The 22,593-nt window shown below is 43.2% G+C and overlaps 1 protein-coding gene across 1 annotated transcript in view; it reads left to right on the top strand.

The window, feature by feature from the left end:
- The first annotated feature begins 302 nt into the window (after window positions 1-302).
- LOC126259337 (uncharacterized) overlaps window positions 303-22,593 on the top strand; it is a 235,456-nt gene continuing 213,165 nt past the window's right edge. Inside the window, exon 1 of the mRNA XM_049956047.1 lies at window positions 303-414. The gene's annotated coding sequence lies outside the window, so the exon portion shown is untranslated. The remainder of the gene's footprint in view (window positions 415-22,593) is intronic.

The following is a 22,593-nucleotide window of genomic DNA, read 5'->3' as shown; positions in this document are numbered from 1 at the left end:
ATGTGGTATTGAAGACGTATTTATCTTTAAAGACAAGCCTGTTCGCTTTTTTATTTTAATTAGAAAAGGGGAATCCCCTGTGAATACTTCGTATTACCATAGTTCTGTTTACGAACGTTGGAGAGCTTTAGACGGTTGTAGTAGCTTTTTCATTGACGACCGAGATAATTGTGTACTCACAGCGAATCAGGTCGTGTTCCGACACAGCTCTGGAGTCACCAGTGGGTTGTCCCGGGCGGGCGCGAACCACAGGTCGGTGGCGGGGGCAGGGTGTGGCCAGCGGCGTGCGCCTGCCTAGCGCGTCTGGGCGCAGACATTAAGTGGCTGTTCCGGCCGTGGAGAGGAGCACCCGACACTACAGCGACAGCGACAGCTCCGGACGCCGCTCAGTGACATCCGCCGGCTGAGCACCAGGTAAGGCAGCCACCACCCGCCTCTCGCTACTTGTAGCGATCTCAGCGGCCTCAGTATCCCTGTCTCACTCCTTCCATCAATTTCGAATTGCCTTGTCTCGTAGGCACACACAGTACATCGATGAAAAACCTTTAAAATTCAATAATTATTTATACCACGTTTTTTGTTAACGACATGGAGCTTAATCCAGTGCATGTGAGTTATGACTGACCTGTTTAACTACAGTTGCAGCATTGACTGATTTATATAACACTGTCTAATTACTATTTTCTCTTCATGTGATTAATGTAGAAGATGTTACATATTTAACACATGTCTACTTTTTCTGGGAATCATCGTAATGAAAATATACGTTCTGGATACAGCCCCTATCTGTGGAATAGTTATTTCCGTGGTATCCTCTTATTCGAGGATCTAGTCGAACGAAGTACGGATGAAAGCTACTACAGAGTTCGGAAGGCTGGAGAAATGTGTTAGCGGAGGGATAATTGGTGTGTGGATAGTGTAGCTGCAAAAAAGTATTGCCAGTGAAAGACAAGTGTCTGGGTTCGAGTCCCGGTCTTTCACAAACGTTTAATATACCTTTCACATACGTTTAATATATCATGGACTTTTAAATGCATTTCTTAGCGTATTTGTAGGTATTATTACATAGTTTTCCGTTATTACGAATGCATTATGTAAAGTGAATCTGTAGCAAACAGGCGGGACTCTATATTATTGTTGTCGCTGGAAACGCGTTGTGACGTTCTCTGTTACATGGATGGATGAGTGTAATGCTCGTTCATTTAGATAAATCATCATTCCGTTATCATTATGGCATGTCTACCATTATTAAATCTTCACATATAGACTGAATGAAAAATGTTATTTTGTGCATGGAACTATACCAGTTCAATACAGTATAACAGTCCGCAATGTTAAGCTTTATGGCATACGATCTGTGACATAATTAACGTTCTAGATCAACGCTGGCTTGTTGCTGCTTATTGCCTCAAACAGCGTTTCATAGAGAGCGACGTGTAAATACCATAACGACGGAGCGTTTTTACAATTACAACTTTACTACAGGGTAGACTTAAACTGCATATTTTTAACTGTTAAACGATTTTGCGGTTGTGGGTTTCGTTAATATGCAATGCGATGGATATGAACAGTGCTTTCATATTTCTTATCACGTCGTCTCCACACTGATGTTACACAGCGTGTCACAAAAAGGTGTAAAATTGTGCAAAATTCAAGAGCTGTAATTATTTTCTTCTTTCAGCGAGGTCTGATGTCAGCCACTACATTTATAGTTTTGATATATTTGGTAAAGTCGGTACAGAAAGATGTAGAAACTTATAAGTAATAGCAAAAAGTATAGTGCGATAATTTAGAAATGTTTAAAAAGTATTTTGCGACTAAAACCACAGTTGAGCACTACAGATTCTCAAAACACCTGTAATTTCCATTATTTACATTACGTGCTCTCTCTCTCTTCCTCTCTCTCTGCGTGCCTGTGGAGAAGTGTGTGTCAGCCTCATTCACTCGTATGCACTGGTTGCGGAAAACTATTCGTGTTGTGTCTACATTCAAGAAAACTTTCTTCTAATTGTAACGCATTGCTACTTCCGAATGGAACGTTGTGTCACAAACGCGTTTAGAATACCATTTGCATGAGGTACTGTCACTGTGTTGCAGAAAACGCTTGTCTCTCTGTTATTCTATTTCTGATTGGCAGTTAAACAACTTAAACACCAAATCAAAACCTTCTGAAGTCACTATGAATGACCAAAGTACATCAGTGCAGGGTTGCAAGCATTTCTACGACTAATACCGAAGAGCAACAGCTCTTTAGATGGAGGCATTCATTGCATAGCAGTGCAGCTGAAATTTAAATTCTATTTTTATATAGCTGAGCACTGCTGATTGTGAGTAAACGTCTTTATGTTGGTGCGGCAGGCCTTCATAGTTCCATTGGTCGAACTTTCGTATTGCGGCGGTGACTTTCGCGTCGTAAGGTTGTTCCGAAGGGATAACTTGTCAGTAGTCAATAACGGAATTTTTATCAAGATCGCTTGCAGGACTGTGAGAGAAATTCGTTTGATCACATTCGATACCATGTGTCTGGAAAGCAATCATTCAGACAACGACGAGGAACAACTCTTGTTTACTAGCTTAACAGAGTTAAAAAAAAGCCGCTTTGAAAGGCACTGTTTTGCTCTATATCCAATAGAGGTGCACAATAACCTGCAGCATTTGATCCCTCTCAGACTCACAGAATATGTAATTTTGGTAATTGTGACATTTTTCAAAGCTCATTTTATCACTAGGCACAAAAAAATGGTTCAAATGGCTCTGAGCACTATGGGACTTAACTGCTGAGGTCATCAGTCCCCTAGAACTTAGAACTACTTAAACCTAACTAACCGAAGGACATCACACACATCCTTGCCCGAGGCAGGATTCGAACCTGCGACCGTAGAGGTCTCGCGGTTCCAGACTGTAGCGCCTAGAACCGCACGGCCACTTCGGCCGGCACTAGGCACAGATTAAGTATACTTTCATAGGTAACGCTGTCTATGACATCTTGTTGAATGTTTCCAGAGACACACAGTGGACAATTACGCTTCGTGGGTGCGCTTAATGAGATATTAATACGTTTTATGTACACTGCCCTAACACCCATATGTTTAAAAGTTCTACACTTTCTCTTGTGCTTGTGATTTACGCATTATTCCCTTAAAAATAATAAGGTGTATTTGAAAGTAGCGATTTTAGGTTTATTTAGGGCTTGTTGAAGTATATTTCCAGACACAGCTTCATCAAAAAAGGAGTCACAAAGCGAACGAACCTACTAATCACAAGTAAATTCAGTAAAATCCATATGAAAGAATTCGACTGGGTTGCATGTGCTATATTCTTAATACTCTTTACAATTCGTTAACAACTGAGCAATCAAATAAGTACGAAAGCAGGAGATACTAGGAATAATGGAGAACTACGTGAAAAACATGGGCAACTGGTAAGTGAGACAACTACTTCGTGTACTATTCAGAAACTTATGACTTGGAATGGGAGAAGAAACTGAAGAGAAAACATGTAGGGTCTGACAAGTAAGCCGCCTAAAATACGGAGGATGTAGGAGACGAAAATATTACAAAAGTACAATAAACGATAGAGGACGGCATAAAACCAATAGAAAGAGAGACAAAGAGCGCTCAGATTACTCATATATCGAAAAACTAATAATTTTAAAACATGTTCAAAATACGTGTACTGAGACATGGTAGAAATCAATTTGAACCATCTGATCTGCGGCACTAGACGTTCGGCAAAATGCCACATTAATGGAAAAAAAAGGAAGTTATAAGTGACTACCACCGATAATTTTTACCTCTGTGCTGTAAACTAACTATTTTTACCTTTTGAAGCAACAGATGAAGTTAAACGAAAATGTAATAACTCCTGAATATATCGAGACGCATGTAGCTAGTGCAAGGTTAAAATTTCTCTATTTCGTAAAATGCAGCATTGATTACAATTTGAGAATCTGTTGTTATTTTATAGACATATATTACTCTGTAACGTAATCGAATTGTCATTCTATCTGAATGTAAAGAGTATGAAAAACAGCTGAAAACATTGCCATCAGGATCATTCACTATTGTTAACAACAAGTTGTCGTGTTGTCTTTATTACGTTCAAACTAGAAAACTGGAGTGCCGTCCTGTACGTAAATTTTTTGTTTGACATGATTAGCTACAACGTAATCACAGTGCATGTTAGTAAAGATCTAGAATCCGCTACTTCTTTCGCAACAGTTAAGAAAGGGGACACTGAGTTCAAACTACGCCATATTTAGCTTGAAGATGATCGAACGATCCTATCCTCCAATTACAAGCATATGAGGAAAGGAGTACAACATATTTTTCAACAGGAATTAGTTACGACAAATTTTGTTTCAAGATAAGTGCCACTTTTGTTGAAATCTAACTTACAGAAAATATAAAATCGAATCTTTCACCGATGAATCGGTCTTTTTAAACCGAGTTTTAAGAGTTCTGTGAGCCGATTTCTTGGTATGTAACATACTCGTAGACAGTAACTACACTTTAGTACGACAGAGGATTTCCAGAATCAACATCAGGACTTGAGATACAAATTGTAGAAACACTGGAAGTGTACATAGACCTGTAATGTGTTCACGACGAAAACTAAGTGCATTTTGAACTTAAAGAACAGCAGCCAATCAGTAACAAATGTGACTGAAATGTATATTTCGCTGGTATTTTCGTGTGGTGAACAGAGGGCATAACGTCATGTGTGCCTGCACCTGAAGCGTGGCCTCGGTGCCGACGAACACCGCCACGATACGCTCGTAAAGTAATTGCACGCCGAGCGTAGCAGACGGCGCGATGTGCGTGACCCTCGCATGCGGCCGGCGGTGAACCCTGGCGTGTAGCCGCGCACAGTGTTTTCGATGCTGCCGCTGCCGCTGCTGTTGCGGCAGGGTCGTTAGGAGGCGTCGGCCGACGGCCGATGGCCTGGCCTTGAGATCGCAACGGTCGTCATTAGCAGAGGAGGCACAGCCGCAGACGATTAACAAAACATTTAACGTATAACGAAACAGGTAGCCGAGAACCTGCTGGTTTTCCAATTAAATGTTTGTATATTCGATTCGAAACTGGAACTATATTTGAATGAATACCAGGACAAGCTAATGTACCTCCTACATCTTACTGAAACTGGTTCGGTTGGATAACAAAGTAAGGAAAGAAGAGCAGCTTTTAGCGTCGCGTCGACGACTAAACCCGAATTGTAGAAGGATTTGGAAGAAAACTCCCGCGCCCTTCCCAAAGAACCATCCAGATATTTCCCTTAAGGCTTAAGCGATGTAAGGAAATACAGATTTTGAAGCATAGAGCAGTGATAGAGGTACTGACTTGTTACATCATTCATTTGACAATTGAATTTAATATAGTTCATTTCTGAGAGTGAATATGTATCCCATACTTCAGGAGGCGAATATCTGTCATGTACCATCGTAACATTATCCGTAATATTCACCGAATAAACAGCATCCTTACGTCAGACTTCGTAATTCTATTGTTCCAGTAGATGAGGTACCATATATTTCAGCATTTTTTTATCCATTTATGTAAAAAAAAAAGTAATCTTACCTGACATGCTATTTGAAACTTTCATTATCAGTTCCATCTTGTAAGACAAATAGTAACGTACTGGCCACACTGTCGATAACATTTTTATATCGTAAGCCATCGAAGCTGTTCAGAGACTTCAAAAATACACACATTAAAAGAAGTTTGGCATCACCCTGGTTCCCAGAAATCCTGAAGCTGGACGTTGACTGTGGATATTGTATCACAGACACAGTTCCTTTGACTGTTCAGAGACGTCATTAAACCCGCCCATAGATATAACCAACTGTGCATGAGCGGTGCCTATTAGACGGAGGGCCTCCGACAGCCGATCAGTTCCAGTCATTCCACCAGGAAGTAGGTACACGGTTCGTGTTGACCGTAGTTCGATTGCGTCCACGTTGTTACGTTGTGCCAGGAAGGGCTCTCAAAAAGTGAATAGTCCAGGCGTCTCGGAGTGAACCAAAGCGATATTGTTCGGACATGTAGGAGATATAGATGGACAGGGACTGTCGATGACATGCCTCGCTCAGGCCGCCCAAGGGCTGCGACTGCAGTGGATAACCGCTACCGACTGATTATGGCTCGGAGGAGCCCTGACAGCAACGTCACCAAGTTGAATAATGCTTTTCGTGCAGCCACAGGACATCGTGTTAGATTCAAACTGTGCGCGATAGGCTGATTGATGCGCAACTTCACTCCCGACGTCCGTCGAGGTCCATCTTTGCAACCACGACACTATGCAGCGCGGTACAGATGGGCCCAACAACATGCCGAATGGACCGTTCAGGATTGGCATCACATTCTTTTCACCAATGAGAGTCGCATATGCCTTCAACCAGACAATCGTTGGAGACATGTGTGGAGGCAACCCGGTCAGGCTGAACGTCTTAGCACACTGTCAAATGGTTCAAATGGCTCGGAGCACTATGGGACTTAACATCTATGGTCATCAGTCCCCTAGAACTTAGAACTACTTAAACCTAACTAACCTAAGGACAGCACACAACACCCAGCCATCACGAGGCAGAGAAAATCCCTGACCCCGCCGGGAATCGAACCCGGGAACCTGGGCGTGGGAAGCGAGAACGCTACCGCACGACCACGAGATGCGGGCAGCACACTGTCCAGCGAGTGCAGCAAGGCGGAGGTTCTCTGTCCTTTTGGCGGTGGCATTATGTGGGGCCGACGTATGCCGCTGGTGGTCATAGAAGGCGCCCAACCAGCTGTACGATACGTGATTGCCATCCTACGACCGATAATGCAACCATAACGGTAGCATATAGGCGAGGCATTCGTCTTCATGGGCGACAATTCGCGCCCCCATCGTGCTCATCTTGTGAATGACTTCCTTCAGGATAACGACAACGTCGACTAGAGTCGCCAGCATGTTCTCCAGACGTGAACCCTGTCGAACATGCCTGAGATAGGTTGAAAAGGTCTGTTTATGGACTACGTGACCCACCAACCACTCCTAGGGATCTACGCCGAATCGCCGTTGAGGAGTGGGGCAATCTGGTCCAACAGTGCCTTTATGAACTTGGGGGTAGTATGCCACGATGAATGCAGGCATGCATCTATGCATGCAAGAGGACGCGCTACTGGGTATTAAAGATAGCGGTGTGTACAGCAATATGGACCACCACCTCTGCAGGTCTCGCTGTATGGAGCAACAACATGCATTGTGTGGTTTTCACGAGCAATAAAAAGGGCAGAAATGATGTTTATGTTGATCTCTATTCAAATTTTCTGTACAGATTCCAGAACTCTCGGAACAGAGGTGATGCAAAACTTTTTTTGATGTGTGTATATAAATGGCATGCATCAGGTCACTGTGGAGGTGGGGACGGAAGGAGAGCTTCCAATTTAGATCTTTTCGTAGAGCGTAAACCAGATGGTAACTCGATGGACACCACGCTGACAAAAATATAGAAACATATGAGGCAGAAAACATTACCATGTCTAATACGGTGTAGGAAAACAGTTGTCATTCGAAACAGCTTCCAATCGTCTCGCAGTTGATAAAAACAGGTCCTGTGGTTTTCAAGTGTAAATAATACTGAAATACGGTGACTTTGGCTCACAAAATCTGTCCTGGATCATGCGAGCGGTTGAATAAGGGCGCCGTGGCCTTGGAACAGAGCATCACCATACGTGCGAAGTGTCACTAGCATTCGGGAGGACAACTCTTCAAATCTGCTTCCAGCCATCCAAATCTACGTTTCTGTGATTTCCCTAAATTGCTCCAGGCAAATACCTTGCCCTTGAAAGGGCACAACCGATTTCCTTCCCCAACCTCAAACTTTCCGCGCTTGTGCCGCATCTATAACGACGCAATGTCGACGGGACCTTGAAGCCTAATCTTCCTATCTACAGCGCCACCACTGGGGAACAGCCGAAATGGTCACATAATCCTTGACAGTAAAACGATATTCCAGTGTAACAATAGGGCCCATGAAATACCGCTTTGTCACTGTCCAAAACATCAGTGAACCCCAACCACGTTTCAGTATTCGGACGTAAACTCGACCACAAGCTGGAAACAGAAACAAGACACACCGGACCAATTGAATTTCTGCTATTGTTCCGCAGTACAGTTTTTATAGTTTCGGCACCATGTTTTCCCGTTACAGCCATTTACGTCACAGATGAGTGGCTTCGCAATTCCAATTCGCCCAGAAATTCCTTGCTTATGGAGCTCCCTTCGTGTTGTTTTGGTGCTGACAGCGTTTGCAAGTGTTACAGTCAGGTCTGCTATGACTTTTGGAGCTGTCTTCAGTGACAGTCTGTCACGACGACTCTGCCAACTCCTTCTCCCCGTTTTGACTTAGCGGATGTTTTTCCACTTTCCCTGTTGCGGTAAAAATCATTGATGCGGTACCTCTAGAAGTACCAAACACTTCGGCTACTTTGATTACGGAAGCACCCTTCATAAGGGCACCACCAATTTGTTCACGTTCTAACGCACTTATCTCTGACATAATGCACTCACAATCACAAAACACACTGTTCTGACCACGACTGACATTTTCGACGTATTAAGTACGTTGAACACGTGCAGTTCGTCGTCAAATACAACAGCACAATTGGCAAGCTTGGCTTCCGTCTTCATTTAGGGTTAAACATGCATTTATTTCGGTGTTTACAGCCCCTGCAGCTCAGATCCCAGAGCTTGCACCACCCTAATATTCCTTCCTTCCTTCGACACAGAAGCAACAGTATGAGTTAATCCGTGCAGCTTCAAAATGCTATGAAGCTCACCAATGGGGCATTAAAATATAATCATCTTACTGTTGAAACAATTAATATTTATAAAAACCAACGGTTGCTGAACACAACCTCGGGAGTAAACATAAAATTATCATTGATGATTAAAAATGTCCCACTCATCTCTACACAGCAAATCTCTCATCCCAGGGGCTACAGAAATCAGAATGTACAACAGTAACTTTAACCAGGAAAATGACTGTAGTGGTAGTGTTGAATGGAAGCAGGCTCTTGACGTTGATAGCTTACAAAAAAATTTGCCAAATTAATTAAGTTGTAATTGGAGCCACTAGCATCGCAGGCATCAACACGATCCTTGGTAATATGGCGTCATGTTGCCACTGTTTTATCAATTACTTCCATGATAGTAGCAGCCACTATATTCTCTTGTTCGCTACGTGGAGGCCACCAATTAAATTCGAGACTTTTTTTTTTAACTTCAGGCAGCAAGAACGTATAAAAACCTTTACACAATAATGTTGACCCGAGAAACATCGTTCTCAGTATACATTAAGGTTCGTGAAAATCGTAATACTCAAAATAAATTGTGCGAAAGGACTCAATCTCGGAGGATGTCTAGAAAATGTGTTTCCTACTTCAGGAGCTACGATGCAGACATACGATTAGGCATGGCAGTCCCCTTTGTTGTATGAGTGAAAAGAACAATGCTATGTGAAGTTCATCATATGAAGGCATGCGTATTCAAATAAAGAGACATGTAAACAGTCATAATATGGCGGTGCTGTCGAGAACACCTATACAAGACAACAAGTGTCTGGTACAGTTGTTAGATCGATTACTGTTGCCACAATGGCAAATTATCAAGATTTAAGTGAGTTTGAACGTGGTTTTACAGTCGGCACACGAGCGATGGGACACAGAATCTCCGCGGTAGCGACGAAGTGGGGATTTTCCCGTACGACCATATCACGAGTATGCCGTGAACATCAGGAAGCCGATAAAACATCAGATCTCCAACATCGTTGCGGCCGGAAAAAGATCCTGCAAGAACGGGACCAACGACGTGACACAAGTGCAACCCTTCCACAATATGCTCCAGATTTCAATGCTGGGCCATCAATAAGTGTCAGAGTGCTAACTATTCAACGAAACATCATCGGTATGGGCTTTCGGAGCCGAATGCCCACAAGTGTACCCTTGACTGCACGACACTAAGCTTTATGCCTCACCTGGGCCAGTCAACACCGACATTGAACTGTTGATGACTGGAAACATGTTGCCTGCTCTGACGAGTCTCGTTTCCAGTTGTATCGAGCGGAGGGACGTGTACAGGTATGGGGACAACCTCATGAATCCATAATCCCTGCATGTCAGCAGGGAGCTATTCAGTCTGGTCGAGGCTCTATAGTAGTGTGGGGCGTGTGCCGTTGGAGTGATGTGGGACCCCTTGATACGTCTAGATACGACTCTGACAGGTAACACGAATGTAAGCGTCTTGTCTGATCACCTGAATGCATTCATGTCAACTGTGCATTCCGACGGACTTGTACAATTCCAGCAGTACAATGCGACACCCGACACGTCCAGTGTTGCTGCAGAGTGGCTCCAGTAACACGCTACTGAATTTATATGCTTCCGCCGGCTACTGAAATCCTCGGACATGAACATTATTGAGCATATTTGGGATGTACGGATTAAGTGCAGCCCTGCAAGGTCTATGGTGTCAGTTCCCTCCAGCACTACTTCAGGCATTAGTCGAGTCCATGCCACTTTTGTTTTGCGGCACTTCTGAGTGCTCGCGGGGGTCCTACACGATGTTAGGCAGGTGTACCAGTTTCTTTGGCTCTTCGGTGTAGTTAGCAAGACATGGTCAGATTCAGCGATCACGCAGTGTTAGTGACATATAGTTTAGTAAACCTGCTAATACATGGTTTTCTATGTTCTATTTTATTCCAGTCACAAACATCTTTCTTAGTGTTGTCATCGGCTAGTTCTAAATTTAACCTCATTCGCATAGGGCATTGCGCGATATTTCTTCCGCCAAAAGAGTGCTTAGAAGCAACAACAAAAACATGCGTCCACATGTACCATTCTAGCCAATGCAGTCGCAGTGGAATGTAAAAATTATCATAAAAAGGAAAACAAACTTACTTATGTATGCGCAGAAATTAGTTCTGTTGCAGGAACACCGTCTTTGGATACAGGTCTCCTGAACATCGTCACGTTAATTGTTGCTACCTGTGGATGGCGACGTAATGAGGCCGTCCAAATAAGAGTACTTCCGCTTTTAAGGATCTGATATCATGATTAGCTTTGACGTGACGTCTTTCTTCAGTAGAGTGTCATTGATGGAGTCTCTTGAACTTCCAAGCAAAACGTTTGCTTCCAGGATCGTGGTGCTGTTCAAACATATTCTGAATTCAGTACTTGACAATTTAGATGATTTGAGCACAACCGCACAATTCGATTTCGGACCTTGTGGGATCAGTTAAGGACAATCTGTTACTACGAAAGGCCGGAATTTACAAGATACCGTGCCAATGTTGTATGGCTTACATAGGTCAAACCACACGCACCGTGAAAGGACGCTGCACTGAACATCAACGTTACACCCACCTTTTGCAGCCAAGCAAGTCCGCTATTGCTGAACATTGTATTTCTACTGGACATTCAATGGAGTATGAGAAAACAATGATTTTGTCTACAGCAACGTCTTTCTGGGACTCCATTATTAAGGAATCCGTAGAAATACGACTGGCGGAAAATCTGTTAAACCGTGACAGCGGCTACCAGCTGGACAGTGCATGGAATCCCATCATCTCCACGATTTGCTCAAATCGAAGACGACAGAGTGCGTCTACGGCCGTGGCAAACAGCAACCCAGAGGGCGACTAAGTTCCGCTATTCCACCAGCGAGGACGCTGCCGGCGGGCAGTATTGGTTCAACTATCAAGTTTTCGACGCATGCGCAAAATAGTTACAGTACGCTATATATTGCGGAGCGGAGAACTTTATCGCCAGTCTGCGACGGCTCACCTGAAGATGACTGGCAGGTGCCCAGTTGAAATATCGTGCGAAGTATTAAACGACGACCGGCTGCAAGGTCGAAATTTGTTTGAACAGTCAATTCGCCGGGAAAATTTTAAAATTCACACAACCGCACAAATTAGGTACGAGTAACACCCGCTAGATTCTGTAAGTAAGAGAAGATTACGCAGCAGATTTCTCATTCAGATATCTCAAATGAATGTTGGTGCTTGTAAGCAGATAATAGTGTGCCTTATGTAAGGAAGAGAAAAGTTTGTCAGCACATGTCTGAATTCGACAGCGGCAGGATCGCTGCCTGTCGAGAATTCAGTTCATCGATTCACGGTATTCCTACGCTGTTCAGGAACTCGCGACTGTAATGCGAGTATGGAAACGAGGACAGACATACTTCACGGTATGCGGGATCTCAACGACCGCACGGGACTAGCGCCAAAGAGGAGAGACATGTGTTTTTTTTTTTTTTTTGGGGGGGGGGGGGAGAGGGGATGTCGTCCAATGTCCTACATCTACAGCAAACTTGAATCAGGAACTCGGCTCTCATAGTAAGATAGATATCGACACACAAAGTGTGATGAGTGTGAAGCGCTACGGGTGCCACTACAGCGACTGTTGCTGCAACGTCTCTTGATGCGGCAGCAAAGAAAGGCACAGCAACAATGGTACGCCAAATGTGATATCATGTAGGTCCTGCACGTGATTATCGCTTCTGCGAACAGAATAATGATGGATATATCCATATGTGGAGCCTCAAAAGAGATTGCATTCGACAAAACGCATAGAGGTCCAGCACATGGCGTGATGGTGTGGTGTGACACTGGGTAAACAACACGGTCTCCTCTGCCTCACATAGCCAGTAATTTGGTCAGCAACTGTCACAATTTTGACGTGTCAAGACTGGTGACTGTCATATTTTCGAGTTCTCTGTGATGTTATCTTTCAACAAAATAACTCAATACCACCGCATATTGCCTATACTTCGACTTTTAGGCTGACCAGCAACTCCGTCAGATATGTCACCGATTGAAAACATCTTATGTTGAGTTGATGGTTGATTGGCACACTACTACACGCCAGCTCCTAGGACAGCTAAAATATAGGACAGAGTTGAAATAGCATGGAATGAGGTACCCCTGTCAGTTATCGAAGATCAGTTAGACTCGATATCCATTCGGATTAGAGCAATCGTGGCAGCTCTATGTACTAAATTTCATTCCCTGTATATATCAGAAACATGTACAAATTCAATGACGTATTGCTGCTCCTCCACTGCATTCGCACAGTAGATATAATTTCGTATTGACTATCCTTCCTTACGTTGTAATTGTTACGACCAGCAGTGTGTTTTGCCGCTAACACCTGGCTACTTGCCCGAGAACTCACTACTTAACTACAATCGAGGTAATTATGATTATTTAAACCTGTGAATCTGACGGGGTTTTCTCTTATGGGGATTATTACGGAGGAAGTAGTTGTGGTATCTTACAAATGCTCTTGACGATAATACGTATCTTTGGTTCGTCTAGAGCTTTCTGGTGCAGTCATGCATGGTTTCAGAATGGGGGAGTGGGTAGTTAACTGAAGAAACACAACTTAGTCTCTGCACACACCTATCAGCTGAGAACAATCATTGATTAGAAAGCTTATCCAATGTACTGAAGTTATATAGCATCTCTTAAAAATATCTCAGAAATATACGTAGTCACCCATTGTGAGAGTTTCCTGAGGGATTTCTTACAAGAATGCTCCTAAATATAGCGATAACACCGCGTTTTTCGTTAACGTCACTGTTACTGTATTTCTGATATTTAAACAACCATTGGTTATAAATTTGGAACGCTATGTTTCTCATCTAGACATCAGTTTCTTTCATTACAAAATGAACACGAAAACGCTTCCTAATTCTAGTAGATGCAACTGCATTCTGTCCACAGTCATCTTCGTATAACGAACGGGATACTTTGTTTTTCGTAGTACTCTCAAACGGCATCGCGTAAATAAACCAAGCGCGAAGACAAGCAGTGTTAATGTAGAGAATGCTTTGAAGACCTTGACCTTCGTCCGATGGACCGAGCTGTTTTGCATGCAAAGTCGTAGGCTCTTTACTCACGGCTTATTTATTATTCGCTGGGTGGACGTCAGATAGACTATCGGCGCAGCGGTGCAGAACTGTGAAAGGAAACGTGACTGGGTGGTCGCCCGCCTTCCACGCCGCTGCGGCTAGCAGGTGTGTAACGCGTTTTGTTATGCCTCTCTTCCGACAAAGCGTGGTTCTCGATCACGGGCAGGTATTTTGAGCCTCCGAGTGTTACTGATATGGCAGATGGTGAGCTGATAATCTGACAGTATCACGAATTCATGTAAGTAATGTCACACATTTATTTAAGGCGATTTAGATATTTCAGATTAACACAGGTTCAAAATGGTTCAAATGGCTCTGAGCACTATGGGACTTACCATCCATGGTCATCAGTCCCCTAGAACTTACAACTACTTAAACCTAACTAACCTAAGGACATCACACAACACCCAGTCATCACGAGGCAGAGAAGATCCCTGACCCCGCCGGGAATCGAACCCGGGAACCCGAGCGCGGGAAGCGAGAACGCAACCGCACGACCACGAGCTGCGGACACTAACACAGGTTGAGACAGTAAACATATGATAGGAGTGCTACATACTTGTAGCAAAACTTACGGAGGAAGCAGAAAACGATTAAATGTGTGTGCTTAATCCTTCAATACGATGGAAATAGGAAGTTTTACACGATGAAAACCGTGACTGAATGCTTTCCAACTAATACTCATGCATTTCCATTACTGTAGTATATGTCGATTAAAATTTAATTCTTATGCGAGTTGATTTTCAGTTTTTTTCAATACAAAGCTATCTCTACAAATGAAGGCAAGTATGAGTGGATTATGGCCGTTGCCGTTGGATGTGTCAAAAGTTACTGGAACTTTTGAGGTGTAGGTTACAACACAGAATGTCTACAGGACGCAGACATACGGCTTATCTCTGTCTTTCGAACTTTGAAACAGGTCGAATCATTGGCACGAGGGACATCGGAGTATCACGCCGACAGATCGCAGAGGTATTTGGCTGCAGTGCAGTGACTGCAGAGCGTGGTGGCGAAATGGACGCAAGACAACACTGTGGCAAGAAGAGTAGGCACGGATCCTTGCATGAGAAGCTTTTTTTTTTTTTTCAGTCGTTCGTATTCTCACTGGTTTGATATGACCCGCCATGAGTTTCACACCTGTGCCAACCTTTTCATGAGCACGATGGAAGTTATTCTCTGATGTCTTAACCGATGTTCTGCCATCCTGTTCCTTCTTCTAGTCAGTGTTTCCCATACGTTCCTTTCCTCACCGATCCAATCGAGAACCTGTTCATTCCTTTTCTTACAAGTCACCTAATTTTCAGTATTTTTCTGTAGCACTACGTCTCAGAGGCTTCAATTCTCTTTTGTTCCGAGTTTCCCACAGTCACCGAGCGAGGTGGCGCAGTGGTTAGACACTGGACTCGCATTCGGGAGGACGACGGTTCAATCCCGTCTCCAGCCATCCTGATTTAGGTTTTCCGTGATTTCCCTAAATCGTTTCAGGCAAATGCCGGGATGGTTCCTTTCAAAGGGCACTGCCGATTTCCTTCCCCATCCTTCCATAACCCGAGCTAGCGCTCCGTCTCTAATGACCTCGTTGTCGACGGTACGTTAAACAACACTAACCTAACCTAACCTTTCCCACAGTCCATGTTTCACTAACATACAATGCTGTGCTACAAACACCCATTCTTAGAAATTTACTCCTAGGATTAAGACCTAAGTTTGATACTAGCAGTCTTCTGACCACCAGGAATGCCCTCTTTGTTAGTGATAGTCTGCTCTTGATATCCTCCTTGCTCTGTCTGGTCTTATTTAATCTAAAGTCGCCGAAACCCCTTTTAAATTCTGATTCTAGTACTGGATCCCCTATCTCTTCTCTGTGGACTCCTGTTTCCTCTTCTAACACGCGATCAGTACAGTTTTCCCCTCTCATAGAGGCCTTCAATGTACCTTTTCCACCTATCGGATCTCTCCTCTGCATTTTAACAATGGAACTGCCATTGCACTCTTAGTATCACCGCCATTACTTTTAATTTCACCGAAGAATGTTTTGATTTTTCTATATTCTGAGGCAGTCCTTCCGACAAACATTCCTTTTTCCATTTCTTCATATTTTCCATGCAGCCATTTTGCCTTGGATTACCTTGAATTTCTGTTTATGTCATTCCTACGTAACTTTTATCTCCGTGTTCCTGAATTTTCCTCAGTATTTTTGTTCTTCCTTGTACAAGGCTGCAACCTGTCTCCACTGTTGTTCATATTATTTATGGATCATATGTTGAAAACAATAGACTGGCTGGGTGAAATTAAGATATGTGAACACAAAATAAGCAGTCTCGCATATGCGGATGACGTAGTTGTGATGGCAGATTCGATTGAATGTTTGCGAAGTAATATTTCAGAGCTAGATCAGAAATGTAAGGACTATGGTATGAAGATTAGCATCTCCAAAACGAAAGTAATGTCAGTGGGAAAGAGATATAAACGGATTGAGTGCCAAGTAGGAGGAACAAAGTTAGAACAGGTGGACGGTTTCAAGTACTTAGGATGCATATTCTCACAGGATGGCAACACAGTGAAAGAACTGGAAGTGAGGTGTACCAAAGCTAATGCAGTGAGCGCTCAGCTACGATCTACTCTCTTCTGCAAGAAGGAAGTCAATGTTGTGTTGTGTTGTCTTCAGTCCTGAGACTGGTTTGATGCAGCTCTCCATGCTACTCTATCCTGTGCAAGCTTCTTCATCTCCCAGTACCTACTGCAACCTACATCCTTCTGAATCTGCTTAGTGTATTCATCTCTTGGTCTCCCTCTACGATTTTTACCCTCCACGCTGCCCTCCAATGCTAAATTTGTGATCCCTTGATGCCTCAAAACATGTCCTACCAACCGATCCCTTCTTCTAGTCAAGTTGTGCCACAAACTTCTCTTCTCCCCAATCCTATTCAATACCTCCTCATTAGTTACGTGATCTACCCACCTTATCTTCAGCATTCTTCTGTAGCACCACATTTCGAAAGCTTCTATTCTCTTCTTGTCCAAACTGGTTACCGTCCATGTTTCACTTCCATACATGGCTACACTCCATACAAATGCTTTCAGAAACGACTTCCTGACACTTAAATCTATACTCGATGTTAACAAATTTCTCTTCTTCAGAAACGATTTCCTTGCCATTGCCAGTCTACATTTTATATCCTCTCTACTTCGACCATCATCAGTTATTTTACTCCCTAAATAGCAAAACTCCTTTACTACTTTAAGTGTCTCATTTCCTAATCTAATCCCCTCAGCATCACCCGGTTTAATTTGACTACATTCCATTATCCTCGTTTTGCTTTTGTTGATGTTCATCTTATATCCTCCTTTCAAGACACTGTCCATTCCGTTCAACTGCTCTTCCAAGTCCTTTGCTGTCTCTGACAGAATTACAATGTCATCTGCGAACCTCAAAGTTTTTACTACTTCTCCATGAATTTTAATACCTACTTCGAATTTTTCTTTTGTTTCCTTTACTGCTTGCTCAATATACAGATTGAATAACATCGGGGAGAGGCTACAACCCTGTCTCACTCCTTTCCCAACCACTGCTTCCCTTTCATGCCCCTCGACTCTTATAACTGCCATCTGGTTTCTGCACAAATTGTAAATAGCCTTTCTCTCCTTATATTTTACCCCTGCCACCTTCAGAATTTGAAAGAGAGTATTCCAGTTAACGTTGTCAAAAGCTTTCTCTAAGTCTACAAATGCTAGAAACGTAGGTTTGCCTTTTCTTAATCTTTCTTCTGAGATAAGTCGTAAGGTTAGTATTGCCTCACGTGTGCCAACATTTCTACGGAATCCAAACTGATCTTCCCCGAGGTCCGCTTCTACCAGTTTTTCCATTCGTCTGTAAAGAATTCGAGATAGTATTTTGCAGCTGTGACTTATTAAACTGATAGTTCGGTAATTTTCACATCTGTCAACACCTGCTTTCTTTGGTATTGGAATTATTATATTCTTCTTGAAGTCTGTGGGTATTTCGCCAGTCTCATACATCTTGCTCACCAGATGGTAGAGTTTTGTCAAGACTGGCTCTCCCAAGGCCATCAGTAGTTCTAATGGAATGTTGTCTACTCCCGGGGCCTTGTTTCGACTCAGGTCTTTCAGTGCTCTGTCAAACTCTTCACGCAGTATCTTATCTCCCATTTCATCTTCATCTACATCCTCTTCCATTTCCATAATACTGTCCTCAAGTACATCGCCCTTGTATAAACCCTCTATATACTCCTTCCACCTTTCTGCCTTCCCTTCTTTGCTTAGAACTGGGTTGCCATCTGAGCTCTTGATATTCATACAAGTGGTTCTCTTCTCTCCAAAGGTCTCTTTAATTTTCCTGTAGGCAGTATCTATCTTACCCCTAGTGAGACAAGCCTCTACATCCTTACATTTGTCCTCTAGCCATCCCTGCTTAGCCATTTTGCACTTTCTGTCGATCTCATTTTTGAGACATTTGTATTCCCTTTTGCCTGCTTCATTTACTGCATTTTTATATTTTCTCCTTTCATCAATTAAATTCAATATTTCTTCTGTTACCCAAGGATTTCTATTAGCCCTCGTCTTTTTACCTACTTGATCCTCAGCTGCCTTCACTACTTCATCCCTCAGAGCTACCCATTCTTCTTCTACTGTATTTCTTTCCCCCATTCCTGTCAATTGTTCCCTTATGCTCTCCCTGAAACTCTCTACAACCTCTGGTTCTTTCAGTTTATCCAGGTCCCATCTCCTTAAATTCCCACCTTTTTGCAGTTTCTTCAGTTTCAATCTGCAGTTCATAACCAATAGATTGTGGTCAGAATCCACATCTGCCACTGGAAATGTCTTACAATTTAAAACCTGGTTCCTAAATCTCTGTCTTACCATTATATAATCTATCTGATACCTATTAGTATCTCCAGGATTCTTCCAGGTATACAACCTTCTTTTATGATTCTTGAACCAAGTGTTAGCTATGATTAATTTATGCTCTGTGCAAAATTCTACAAGGCGGCTTCCTCTTTCATTTCTTCCCCCCAATCCATATTCACCTACTATGTTTCCTACTCTCCCTTTTCCTACTGACGAATTCCAGTCACCCATGACTATTAAATTTTCGTCTCCCTTCACTACCTGAATAATTTCTTTTATCTCGTCATACATTTCATCAATTTCTTCATCATCTGCAGAGCTAGTTGGCATATAAACTTGTACTACTGTAGTAGGCATGGGCTTTGTGTCTATCTTGGCCACAATAATGCGTTCACTATGCTGTTTGTAGTAGCTAACCCGCACTCCTATTTTTTTATTCATTATTAAACCTACTCCTGCATTACCCCTATTTGATTTTGTATTTATAACCCTGTAATCACCTGACCAAAAGTCTTGTTCCTCCTGCCACCGAACTTCACTAATTCCCACTATAACTAACTTTAGCCTATCCATTTCCCTTTTTAAATTTTCTAACCTACCTGCCCGATTAAGGGATCTGACATTCCACGCTCCGATCCGTAGAATGCCAGTTTTCTTTCTCCTGATAACGACGTCCTCTTCAGTAGTCCCCGCCCGGAGATCCGAATGGGGGACTATTTTACCTCCGGAATATTTTACCCAAGAGGACGCCATCATCATTTAATCATACAGTAAAGCTGCATGTCCTCGGGAAAAATTACGGCTGTAGTTTCCCCTTGCTTTCAGCCGTTCGCAGTACCAGCACAGCAAGGCCATTTTGGTTAATGTTACAAGGCCAGATCAGTCAATCATCCAGACTGTTGCCCCTGCAACTACTGAAAAGGCTGCTGCCCCTCTTCAGGAACCACATGTTTGTCTGGCCTCTCAACAGATACCCCTCCGTTGTGGTTGCACCTACGGTACGGCCATCTGTATCGCTGAGGCACGCAAGCCTCCCCACCAACGGCAAGGTCCATGGTTCATGGGGGAAGAGGAAGTCAATACCAAGACTAAGTTATCTATGCACCGTCCAATCTTTCGACTAACTTTGTTGTATGGGAGCAAAAGCTGGTTGGCTTCAGGTTACCTTGTGAATAAGGTCGAGGTTACGGATATTAATGTAGCTAGGATGATTGCAGGTACTAGTAGATGCGAACAATGGCAGGAGGGTGTCCACAATGAGGAAATCAAAGAAAAACTGGGAATGAACTCTATAGATGTAGCAGTCAGGGCGAACAGGCTTATATGGTGGGGTCATGTTACACGCATGGGAGTAGCAAGGTTACCTAAGAGACTCTTGGGTTCAGCAGTAGAGGGTAGGAGGAGTCGGGGTAGACCAAGGAGAAGGTACCTGGATTCGGTTAAGAATGATTTTGAAGTAATAGGCTTAACATCAGAAGAGTCACCAATGTTAGCACTGAATAGGGGATCATGGAGGAATTTTATAAGGGGGCTGTGCTCCAGACTGAACGCTGAAAGGCATAATCAGTCTTAAATGATGATGATGATGATGATGATGATGAAGTACACCGTGGGAAAACCGTGGATTTGTTCGACTGGCTCCGACAAATAGACGGCTGACAATGCCAGAAATTCGAGTGCAGAATATCCCCTGGAAACGACGGGAACAGATTACTGGCAGCTCTTGTTGAGATCTGAAGCTGCTATGCGTCACTTACCGGTTACACTATAGTATAGACAACAGATACTTGTAAGATGCAGAGACAGAGTCACTTCGGATAGCCAATAGTTTTGCATGGTGTAGCGGTGAATTTCACTTTGTTTGCTGCTTTCTCATAGACGTCAACGTTTCCGTAGACGACGTCGAGACAGCTCACTTGAATCAGCGATTCTCGAAACCCATACCGTCCCATTTCTTTAATCATCACATGAGGAGCCAATGGATTGATTTGATGATTGTTGAGTAAAAGCTAAATGCTCGGCAGTTTGTGGCAAAAATAGTAAACGCAGTTGCTATATTTCTCGTGACCATTTACCATATTGCATGTGTTAACTGCGCATTCAAAGCCCACACTGCAGTTCACGTCACAAACGCCTTGATGCATGTACGAATCCTTGTCCGGCCTCTCTGGCCTGTCTGGCCCTCTAACTTTTCACCCACGGAACATGACTGAGATGCTATGGAGAGAGTATATTTTCAATCAGGCACCAGGCAGCAGTTTTCATGAACTGACCCAACATTTCTTTCAGGGTTAGCAAGAAACACCCTGAAATGACATTTAGAAGCAGTATACTTAGATTCCACAAAGTGTACCATTGTCTATTTATCCCTATGTAGATCACATGTATAGATGCCACTTGGGATCAGAAGAGATTCCCTCCAGTTTCGGGCGGGTAGCTGAAGTAGCAAAGCCTGCCAGGCTTGCTAGCGCTATGAAGACAGAGGTCACCATCTGTAGCACCGTCGACTGAACCAAATGAAGCTCAGATGGTTCTGAGATCGGCTAGGTTGCAGACTCCTCGAACTGCGCCATAGGATGTCGGGTTTTTGGGTTAAACTAAATAGGTGAGGAGTGAACTTCACGCAGGAAGCGGCTGCACGGCTAGCGGGGTCTATATGAAGAGGACCGGACGGTTTTTTAGGTTAGAAGGTCTCGGGAAAGTGCAGGAAAACTGTCGTAGCTGTGTTGGAAAAGAACTAGAGCTCCAAGCAGTAATAGAAAGTACTGAATCTCAAATCGTTATAGGTATGCAAGACTGGCTAGAGCCGGAAGTAAGTTCAGCCGAAACTTTCACAAAGGACCTAACGGTGTGCAGAAAGGATACATTACATACCGTTGGTCACCCCCCAACTGCTGTCAGAAGTAGTTTACCTTGTAATGAGTTTCAAATAGATGGTTCATTGGATTTAGTATAGGTGGGGGATTGTACTTGATAACCGTTATATGGTTCAAATGGCTCTGAGCACTATGGGACTCAACTGCTGTGGCCATTAGTCCCCTAGAACTTAGAACTACTTAAACCTAACTAACCTAAGGACAGCACACACATCCATGCCCGAGGCAGGATTCGAACCTGCGACCGTAGCAGTCGCACGGTTCCGGACTGCGCGCCTAGAACCGCGATACTTCAGTCTACCCTCGATATGTTGGCGAAAATACACTTTTAAAGTCAGTGGTAGGCATAACACGTAGCCCGAAATCGTACTGAATGACTTCTCAGAAAATTATTTTGAACAGCTAGTTGAGGAACCCACTATAACTGTGAATGGTTGCGACAATATACTTGACCTCTTATCAACAAATAATCATGACCAAATAAGACATATTAGTGACCACAAGGTTGTCGTATCTAGACTGAATATCGTAACACCCAGACCCTCCAAAAATAAACGCAAAATGTATCAGTTTACAAATGCAGAAAAAAAGATTCGCTTCACACCTTCCTAACAATCGCCAGTCCCTCCAATTTGACTGTGTAAGTGTGGATGTGGGTTAGATTCAAAGAAATAGTATCAATGGCTACTGAGAGATTTGTACTCTATTAATAGATCCGCTTGGTACACAAAACAGGTCAGAACACTGTAGTAAAAGCAACCAAAAAAGCTTGCCAAATTTAAAAGAGCGCAAAATCCTCAAGATAGGCAAGGTCTTACAGAAGCTCGAAATGCCAAACGAATTTCAGTGAGAGATGCTTGTGATAGTTTCCACAACGAAACACTGTCTCGAATTC

The sequence above is a fragment of the Schistocerca nitens genome, chromosome 1 (assembly GCF_023898315.1).
Source record: "Schistocerca nitens isolate TAMUIC-IGC-003100 chromosome 1, iqSchNite1.1, whole genome shotgun sequence".
NCBI lineage: Eukaryota > Metazoa > Arthropoda > Insecta > Orthoptera > Acrididae > Schistocerca > Schistocerca nitens.
This window is presented reverse-complemented; position numbering and strand designations above follow the sequence as displayed.